Source organism: Chiloscyllium plagiosum, chromosome 1 (genome assembly GCF_004010195.1).
Source record: "Chiloscyllium plagiosum isolate BGI_BamShark_2017 chromosome 1, ASM401019v2, whole genome shotgun sequence".
Classification (NCBI taxonomy): Eukaryota; Metazoa; Chordata; class Chondrichthyes; order Orectolobiformes; family Hemiscylliidae; genus Chiloscyllium; species Chiloscyllium plagiosum.
The window spans coordinates 154,059,219-154,067,728 of NC_057710.1; the positions used below are offsets into that span (position 1 = coordinate 154,059,219).

The window sequence follows — 8,510 nt, forward strand, 5'->3', positions numbered from 1 at the left end:
ATTGCAACATTTAAGAGACATTTGGATGGGTATATGAATAGGAAGGGTTTGGAGGGATATGGGCCGGGTGCTGGCAGGTGGGACTAGATTGGGTTGGGATATCTGGTCGGCATGGACGGGTTGGACCGAAGCGTCTGTTTCCGTGCTGTACATCTCTATGACTCTAAGTCTCTCCTCATCCCGATCCGAAATGGTCAACCTCACATCTTTTGACCATGTCCCCAGGTTCTGGATTCCCTGCTTATCAGGAATATCCTTCCTACATTTACCCTGTCCTGGCCTGTTCGAATTTTATAGATTTCTGATATTTTAAATGTTTATATAGATTGCCCCATGATCTTCTCTTTCCCGAAGAAAACAGTCCCACATTCTACAATCTATCCACATACCTGTAATACTGTATCCTTCAAACTATTTCAGCAAATCTTTTCTGCCTTGTCTCCAAATCTTCCTTTGTGTCCTAATCTGCTACTTAGAAATGAGCACATGACTTTAGCTGGGGCTTAATCAGTGTTTATATTGGTTTAGTGAGCTACATAATGACCTAGCGTTTGCAGTCTGTGCCTCTGTTTATAAAGCCCAGGATTCCATTTGTTAATTGTTTTGTTAATTGCTTTTGCCAGCTTTAACATTTGCGGACAAATACACTGCAGTGCGGCATTATTCATTCTGAATGGATCAGTTTTTGCCATTCTTCTGACCAAAATGAATCACTTTCACACTTCTGCATTGAATTTCATCTCCCATGTGTACACCAGTTTACCATCCTTGAGATTGGTCACTACTTCCCTCAATGTTTACCACATTTGCAAATTTTACGTTTGTAAATTGTGCTCTGTGACTCTCAGGTTTAAGGTAATAATGGCTACTTGCGGGAGTATTATTAGATTGAAATCAATCAGTCGTTGCTTTATCTATCCACATGAATGAAAGATCCACACTTGAGGTAGTTCAAACCACCACTGAGCCAGAGGATGACTGAATCATAGAATAGAATTCTAGAATCCCTACAATGGCAGACAGAGGTCGTTCAGCCCATTGGATCTGCATCAGCCCTCAGAAGAGCATTCCACCCTATCCATGTAATCCTTTACCATGGCTAACTCACTTAGTCTGCATTGCCCTGGACATTATGGAGCAATTTAGCATGGCCTGTCCACCTAAGTACACATTTTGGACTGTGAAAGGAAACTGGAGCACCCAGCAGAAACCCACGCAGACTTGTGGTGAACGCACACAGTCACCTGAGAGTGGAATTGAATTCTGTTCCCTGAAGCTGAGAGGCAGCAGTGCTAACCACTGGACCTCTTCAGAAACATCAGCCTCTTGTTTCTGACCGGGACCGAAAGACATCTGCTTGGCAGCTTGTTTTGCTTTCTTACAGCCAGCTATTTGTACATGCCCTGTTTCTGTTCCTAATACCATCACTATTGGAGACTGGGGGTACAACTTTCCCCTCTCTGGTGGTGGCATTAGGACTAATAATGGGGTGAGTCAAAACTGGAGAAATAGTTATCCCATTCTCAGTAATGAAGTGCTGGACAAGAACGTCCACCTGCAATTAAGGCTCTAAATGTTCAACTAATGACCACTTAAAGACCTCAACTGACCACCAACTCAATTATCTGCCTTCCAGGCAAGTGAGAAAAATGCCTGGGTGCCCTACCTGCTGGGTTGTGCTGGGGGGGGGGGGGGGGGTGCCTTCCTTTACCCCAATCTGAGGCTCATTGAAACAGTTGAAGGGAGGGGGGAATGTACAAGGAGGTTTGCCAATGGAAGGCAGACTCTGTCCTTGCCTCCGAACCCCCCTCCGCCACCACAACTCTCCTCTCCACCTGCCACCCCAAGCTCCTCTTCATGCGAATCTTCACCCTGCAAGACCTGAGAGAAAGAGATGACCCTTCTGACCATTGGATCCTGTTAAGACTTGACTTCCAAAAACTGTCTGGAACCCAGGAGCTGCCACCTGATTGGCCAGCAGTTTCTGCTGATATTGAGACTTATGATTCGTCGAGAAGCCCCGGTTAGTTCTTAACCTCTGGATTGGAGCTCGGCCTGGTGAGCTTTCTCATCAATGGGGATAGTGAGTCATTTGTCACTGTCCCCACTCTTGGAATCATGTTTCATTCTGCAATGCCTCTGTGTGACTATTGGTCATTCCATACAGTCATGATTCCTGCTATAAACACAGCCAGCATGTTCCACAGGTTCGGTACTACACCCTGAACTGCAGTTTTCTTGTTGAACACCATTAGGTTCTAGATCCAGGTTTTCCCTCTTCTCTGCCTTTGAAACCCAGCTCAATTTCTGGAATCTGTCCATTAAGCAGTGTCTCGTATCAGTCAGTAGAACTTTCAGAAGGTTTGTGGTTCTCACTTTAGGTTTGTGACGTTTTATAATATCTACATAAGAATTGTCTCCAGTGAAGCTCCGTTCTGTTTAAGAATCAGTGATCCTCATTCCAGCCTTTCAAAACAACCGTTTCAGATATGATCGATTCACCAACCCTCCTTGCCTCACTTGCACACAGAAATTGTTGAGTCTTTCCTCATGTTCCTATCTGAATTCTTAATTGATCCTTAACAGTTTGATAGACCTGATATTTGAGTCACTTTGAGGCATGCTTTGACCATTCTTACTGGGAAAGCAGCTTTGTTTGTTTTGGTCTGTAGAGAGTTCTAAGTCAGTCCTATTTGATATAGTGTGAGAGGCATGTTCTTGGATTCATTCAGTTTCCCCTCGAGATAACCCCTCAGTTCCATTTGGACAGAGAGTTTTCTATACATACACTTTCTTATTTGACTGGATGATGATCGTTTGTAAATAATTAGTGTTAAAACAATATGGTAATAAATAAAATCTGTGTAACTGGTACTGGGCAATGTTTAGCACGGTGACTAATGAAATATTATCTCCACTGTTACCATTTAACTGGAAAATATCCTGGAGCTCCAACCAAGGCTTGTTCTGTCTGTTTTTCAGCTGGGGTCTTGTATTCCACAGTGTTTGTGAGGCAGTTCTATTGGGAACCCCTTAATTTTATTAGGTGTACTGGATAAATATGACTCGTGTAATGGATAATTTTGGGCTCTCTTGCAACACAGTGGTAGAGTCCCTACACTTGAACCGAGAGACATGGGTTCAAGTCCCACCTGCTGCAGAGGTGTGTAATTACATCTCTGAATAGGTTGATTTGAAAAAAAAATAGACTTATAATGAAGAGCGCTTTTGTGGTTCATGATTCAGCACTTTCGAGAGCACCTGTTCAGATGCATTGCCAACTGGAACAATATCGACAAACAGGCAATTAAGTGCATTTTCAGTGACCATGTTTTCCCCAGAACCAACTAACGTTACACATGTTCCCAGAGTGTGCCTTAGCATTGAACACGTAACAAGGAGATAATCTCATTTCCTTGTGTCCTTCACCTCTCTGAGATTGCCCTGTTGTTTGTGAACGTTATTGATCAGTCAGAATAAGGAACCGCTGTCCACTTCGACTCTGTTTCAAGAATTGCACTAATCTGTTTTTAAACTTACAAATATTAATACAGTGTTAATGATTAACATAATATTAAGTACGAGTGACTGCCAGTGCCAGTTAATACATAGCTTTCCTTAAGTACTGCAGGTAATATTCACAGTATACGTTCAAGTGACCTTGGAGTAGAATTTGGTGGATGGAAGCCTTTCCTCCTGATCTCCAACTGCGACTTAGAGGTTATAGGAAGATAGATAGAGATCTTGTTAAGTTGGTACATGAGGGAACATTTTCTCTCAAAGATTCTTAGAGGGTAGGGAAAAAAATTATTATACTCGTAAGGCATATGGTGCTGCACGTGACTAAATTCACGTATAATTATTTTAGACTGTTTTTAAAACTATTTTGTTCAGAAGGGTATGTAAAGGGAAGGAAACTGAACTTTGCAGTGCCCTTTTCTTTCATGCAGAATAACGATTGACAATACCATGGTTCTAAGAATGCCTGAACAAAGTTGATTCCCCTACTGCTCAAGAATCAACATATCTCTACTGTAAATCTACACATGGGCTCTGCTCTCACAGCTCTTCATGGCAATGAGTTCCAAACCCTCCGAGAGAAGAAATTCCTTCTTATTTCAGTCTGAAATTGGCACCCCTTTATTCTGAGACTATACCCTCTAATCCTAGACTCTCTCATGAGGGGAAACATACGTCATCTCAGCATTGACCCTGTCAAGCCCCATAAGAATCCTGTGTGTTTCAATGAGATCACCCCTCATTTTCCAAAACTCCAATGAGTAGAGTTCCAATCTGTTAAATCTTTATTTGTAAGACAATCTCTTCACTGAGGGACTATCTTTGTGAACCTTCTCAGAACTGCCTCTGATGATATCTTCCCTTAAATAAGAGTGCTCACAGTACTCGCCATGTCGTCTCACCAGCTCCTTGTACAGTTAGTCAAGACTTCCCAATTCTTACACTCTTACCCCTTTGAAGTACGGGTCAACATTCCATGAGCCTTCCTGATTACCTGCTACACCTCTGAGCCAGCTTTCTGTGTTTTGTGCACAAGTACCCCCCAACTCCCTTGTGTTGCAGTTTTCTACAGTTTTTCTTCATTTAAATAATGCTCATAATAATATTAATAAATTCTCCATTCCAAAATGAACAACTTCACATTTTCCCACATTATATTCCAGTTGCCAACTTTTTGCCCACTTTATTAACTTCTCAATATCTCTCTGCCAACTGTATGTATCCCTGCCTTTCCACTTGTTTTTGTGTCATCTGCAAATTTGGCTACAGAACACTCACTTCCTTCCTCCAAGTCATTAATGTAAGCCGTTGTGGTCCCAGCACTGATCCTTACGGAAGCACTGGTTACAGATCACCAACCTGAAGGTGAGCTCCTTCTCTCCACTTGCAGTTTCTGCCCATGAACCAATTCTCTATCCATGCTAAATCACTGTTCCACCCCCATTTTTTTTTTATCTTATGACTTACCTTTTTTCTTATGACATATTCTTTTGTGAGATGCCTTGTTGAATGCCTTTTGGAAGTTCAAAGACAACACATTTACTGATTCCCTTCTTTCCACTCTGGTTGAAACTTCCTCAGAAAGCTGTAATAAATTAGTCAGACACTATTTCCCCTTCATAAAGCCATGCTTGATTAGATTATGATTTTCCAATTGATTAATAATTGATTCCAATACTTTTCCAACAATAGATGTTAGGCTAATCTGCCTATAGTTACCTTCTTTTTGCCTCCCTCTTTTTGAATCATGGTGTCACATTGGCAGTTTTTTGATCCTCTAGAACTTCTCCAGAATCCAAAGATTTTTGGAAAGTTACAACCAATGCATCTGCCATCTCTGTAACTACCTCTTTTAGGATCCTCAGATGTAAGTCATTAGGGTCAGGAGACTCATTTACCTTTAGCCCTATTAGTTTGTCTAATACTACTTCTCCATTGATGATGACGGTATTTAATTCCACCCCCATATTCTTTACTATTAATGGGATGTTTGTAGTATCTTCACCATACAGTCTGATACAGAATATCTTTTCAACTCCTCTGCCATTTCTTTGTCCCCAAAATCGCCTCCCCAGCTTTTAAACGGCCTGTGTTCACTTTTGACCCCTCTCTTCCTGTTCGTATATTTAAAGAAGCTCTTATTGTCAGTTTTTATGTTCCTCACTGATTTGCCCTTGTAGTTTATTTTCTCTGTCTTATCTTTTTAGTCCCCCAATGTTAATTATGAATTTATCCCTGTCTTCAGGGCTATTACTGATTTTTGCTGTCTCCTGTGCTTTTTCTTTCAATTCAGTAACTTCAGTAACTTACTTGATTAGCCATGGTTGGTGTATCCCTCTCATAGAATCTTTCCTCCTTACTGGGGTTTATATTTTCTGAGAGTTATGAATGATCTTCTTAAATGTTTCCACTTCAGCTGGCATTCCTACTCATCTATCTGCCTAGTTCACTTTAGCTAACTCTGTCCTCATTGTAATTCCCTTTATTTAAATTAAAGAATTATTTCTGATGCAAATTTCTCACTCTCGAACTGAATATTAAATTCAATCATGTTATGATCACTACATAGAACTAGAGCATTACAGCACAGTATAGGCCCTTTGGCCCTCAATGTTGCGTCGACCTGTGAAACCAATCTGAAGCTCATCTAACCTACACTATTCCATTCTCATCCATATGTTTATCTAAAGACCATTTAAATGCCCTTAAAGTTGGTGAGTCTGCAGGCAGGGTATTCCATGCCTTTACTACTCTCTGAGCAAAGAACCTACCTCTGACATCTGTCCTATATCTAATACCCCTCAGTTTAAAGCTATGTTCCCCTCATGCTAGCCAACCATCTGAGGAAAAACGTGCTGACTGTCCACCCTGTCTCTATTAAGCCACCTCTTATCCTTCTCTCTAATGAAAACAGCCTCAAATCCCTCAGCCTTTCCTCATAAGACCTTCGCTCCATACCAGGCAACATTTTGGTAAATCTCCTCTGAACGCTTTCCAATGCCTCCACGTCCTTCCTATAATGCGGCGACCAGAATTGTCCGCAACACTCCAAGTGTGGTCGCACCAGAGTTTTGTACAGCTACAAAACAACCTAATGGCTCCGAAACTCAGTCCCTCTACCAATAAAAGCTAACACATCAAATGCCTTCTTAACAACCCTATCAATGTGGGTGGCAACTTTCAGGGATCTCTCTGCTCATCCACACTGCCGAGAATCTTACCATTAGCCCAGTACTCTGCATTCCTGTTGTTCTTTCCAAAGTGAATCACCTTTCACTTCTCCATATTAAACTCCATTTGCCACCTCTCAGCCCAGCTCTGCAGCTGATCTATGTCCCTATGTAACCTGCAACATCCTTTGGCAGTGTCCACAGCTCCACCGACTTTAGTGTCATCCACAAATTTACTAACCCAACCTTCTACACCCTCCTCCGGGTAATTTATAAAAATGACAAACAGCAGCAGCCCCAAAACAGATCCTTGCAATTCACCATTAGTAACTGAACTCCAGGATGAACATTTCCCATCAACCATGACCGTCTATCTTCTTACAGCTAGCCAACTTCTGATCCAAACCACTAAATCACCCTCAATCCCATGCCTCAGTATTTTGTGCAATAGCCTACCACGGGGAATCTTATCAAATGCTTCCCTGACATCCACATACATCATATCCACCACTTTACCCTCATCTATCTGTTTGGTCACCTTCTCAAAGAACTCAATACGGTTTGTGAGGTACGACCTACCCTTCACAAAACTGTGTTAACTGTCTCCAACCAAATTATTTCTTTTTAGATGATTATAAATCCCATCTCTTATAGCCCTTTCCAACACTTTACCCACAGCTTAAGTAAGGCTCACAGGTCTATAATTACCAGGGGTCTTATCTATTTTCACACTTTCCAAAATTGCTGACACCTCTTCCTTAGGAACCTCAATTCCATCTAGTAGAATAGCCTGTATCTCAGTATTCTCCTTGACAACATTGTCTTCTCCCAGTGTGAATACTGATGAAAAATATTCATTTGGCACCTCTCCTATCTGTTCGGACTCCACGCACAACTTCCCACTATTCTCCTTTACTGGCTGTAATCTTATTCTAGTCATTCTTTTATTCCTGACATACCTACAGAATCCAGTGTGGCTTCACCCATTGCTGGCCTCTGTCAGGAAACCCTCCTGCACACATTGGACAAAACCTGACCCATCTAAAGTACTTGAACTATAGTATTTCCAGTCAATATTTGGAAAGTTACAGTCCCCCATAACAACTACTCTGTCACTGTCACTCCTATCGAGAATCATGTTTGCTATCCTTTCCTCTACTTCCTAGGATATCTTTTACTCTCAAGTTGTTTATTAAACTTGCCTTATTACCCGTTATGAGATGCAACTTAGCCTGTTCCCTGGTTGGCTGCATGACATATTGCTGGATGAGACTACTCTGAATGTCTTGTCGCTAACCTTTCCAACCTGATTGATCCAATCAACATGAAGTTTGTGGTCATGCATAATTATTGCTCTATTCTTTTTACATGCTGCTATCATTTATTCATTTATATCATTTCCCCACAAAGTGGCTACTCTTTGGGGTCTGTACGCTACTCCGACAATGATCTTTCTTCCCTTGCTGGTTATTACCTCCACCCAAATGATATGTACATCAACTGAGCCTTGATCATCTCTTCAAAATGTCCTTATTTCATCTCTTCTTTTACAGTGCTGCCCCATCCCCTTTTTCATCTCATCTGAAAGGTCACATATTCCTGAATGTTAAATTCTCAGCTTTGATATCCTTGTACCCATATTTCTGTAATGGCTATGAGATCACAGCTTTTGGGACTCTTGATCCTGGCCGTGGATCGTATGAGGAAAGGCTGAGGCACTTGGGGCTGTTTTCATTGGAGAAAAGAAGGTTTAGGGGTGACTTGATAGAGGTGTACAAGATGATTAGGGGTTTAGATAGGGCTGACCATGAGAACCTTTTT

General features: G+C 41.6%; 1 protein-coding gene and 1 long non-coding RNA gene across 5 annotated transcripts in view; one reads left to right on the forward strand and one right to left on the reverse strand.

Moving 5' to 3' along the window:
- Nucleotides 1-458, reverse strand: part of LOC122554550 — a 52,574-nt gene extending 52,116 nt beyond the window's left edge. The window contains exon 1 of the long non-coding RNA XR_006313020.1: nt 390-458. This is a non-coding gene — a long non-coding RNA (uncharacterized LOC122554550). The remainder of the gene's footprint in view (nt 1-389) is intronic.
- Nucleotides 1-8,510, forward strand: part of fhip1aa (FHF complex subunit HOOK interacting protein 1Aa) — a 195,130-nt gene that overhangs the window by 169,509 nt on the left and 17,111 nt on the right. The gene's annotated exons all lie outside the window — the stretch shown is intronic.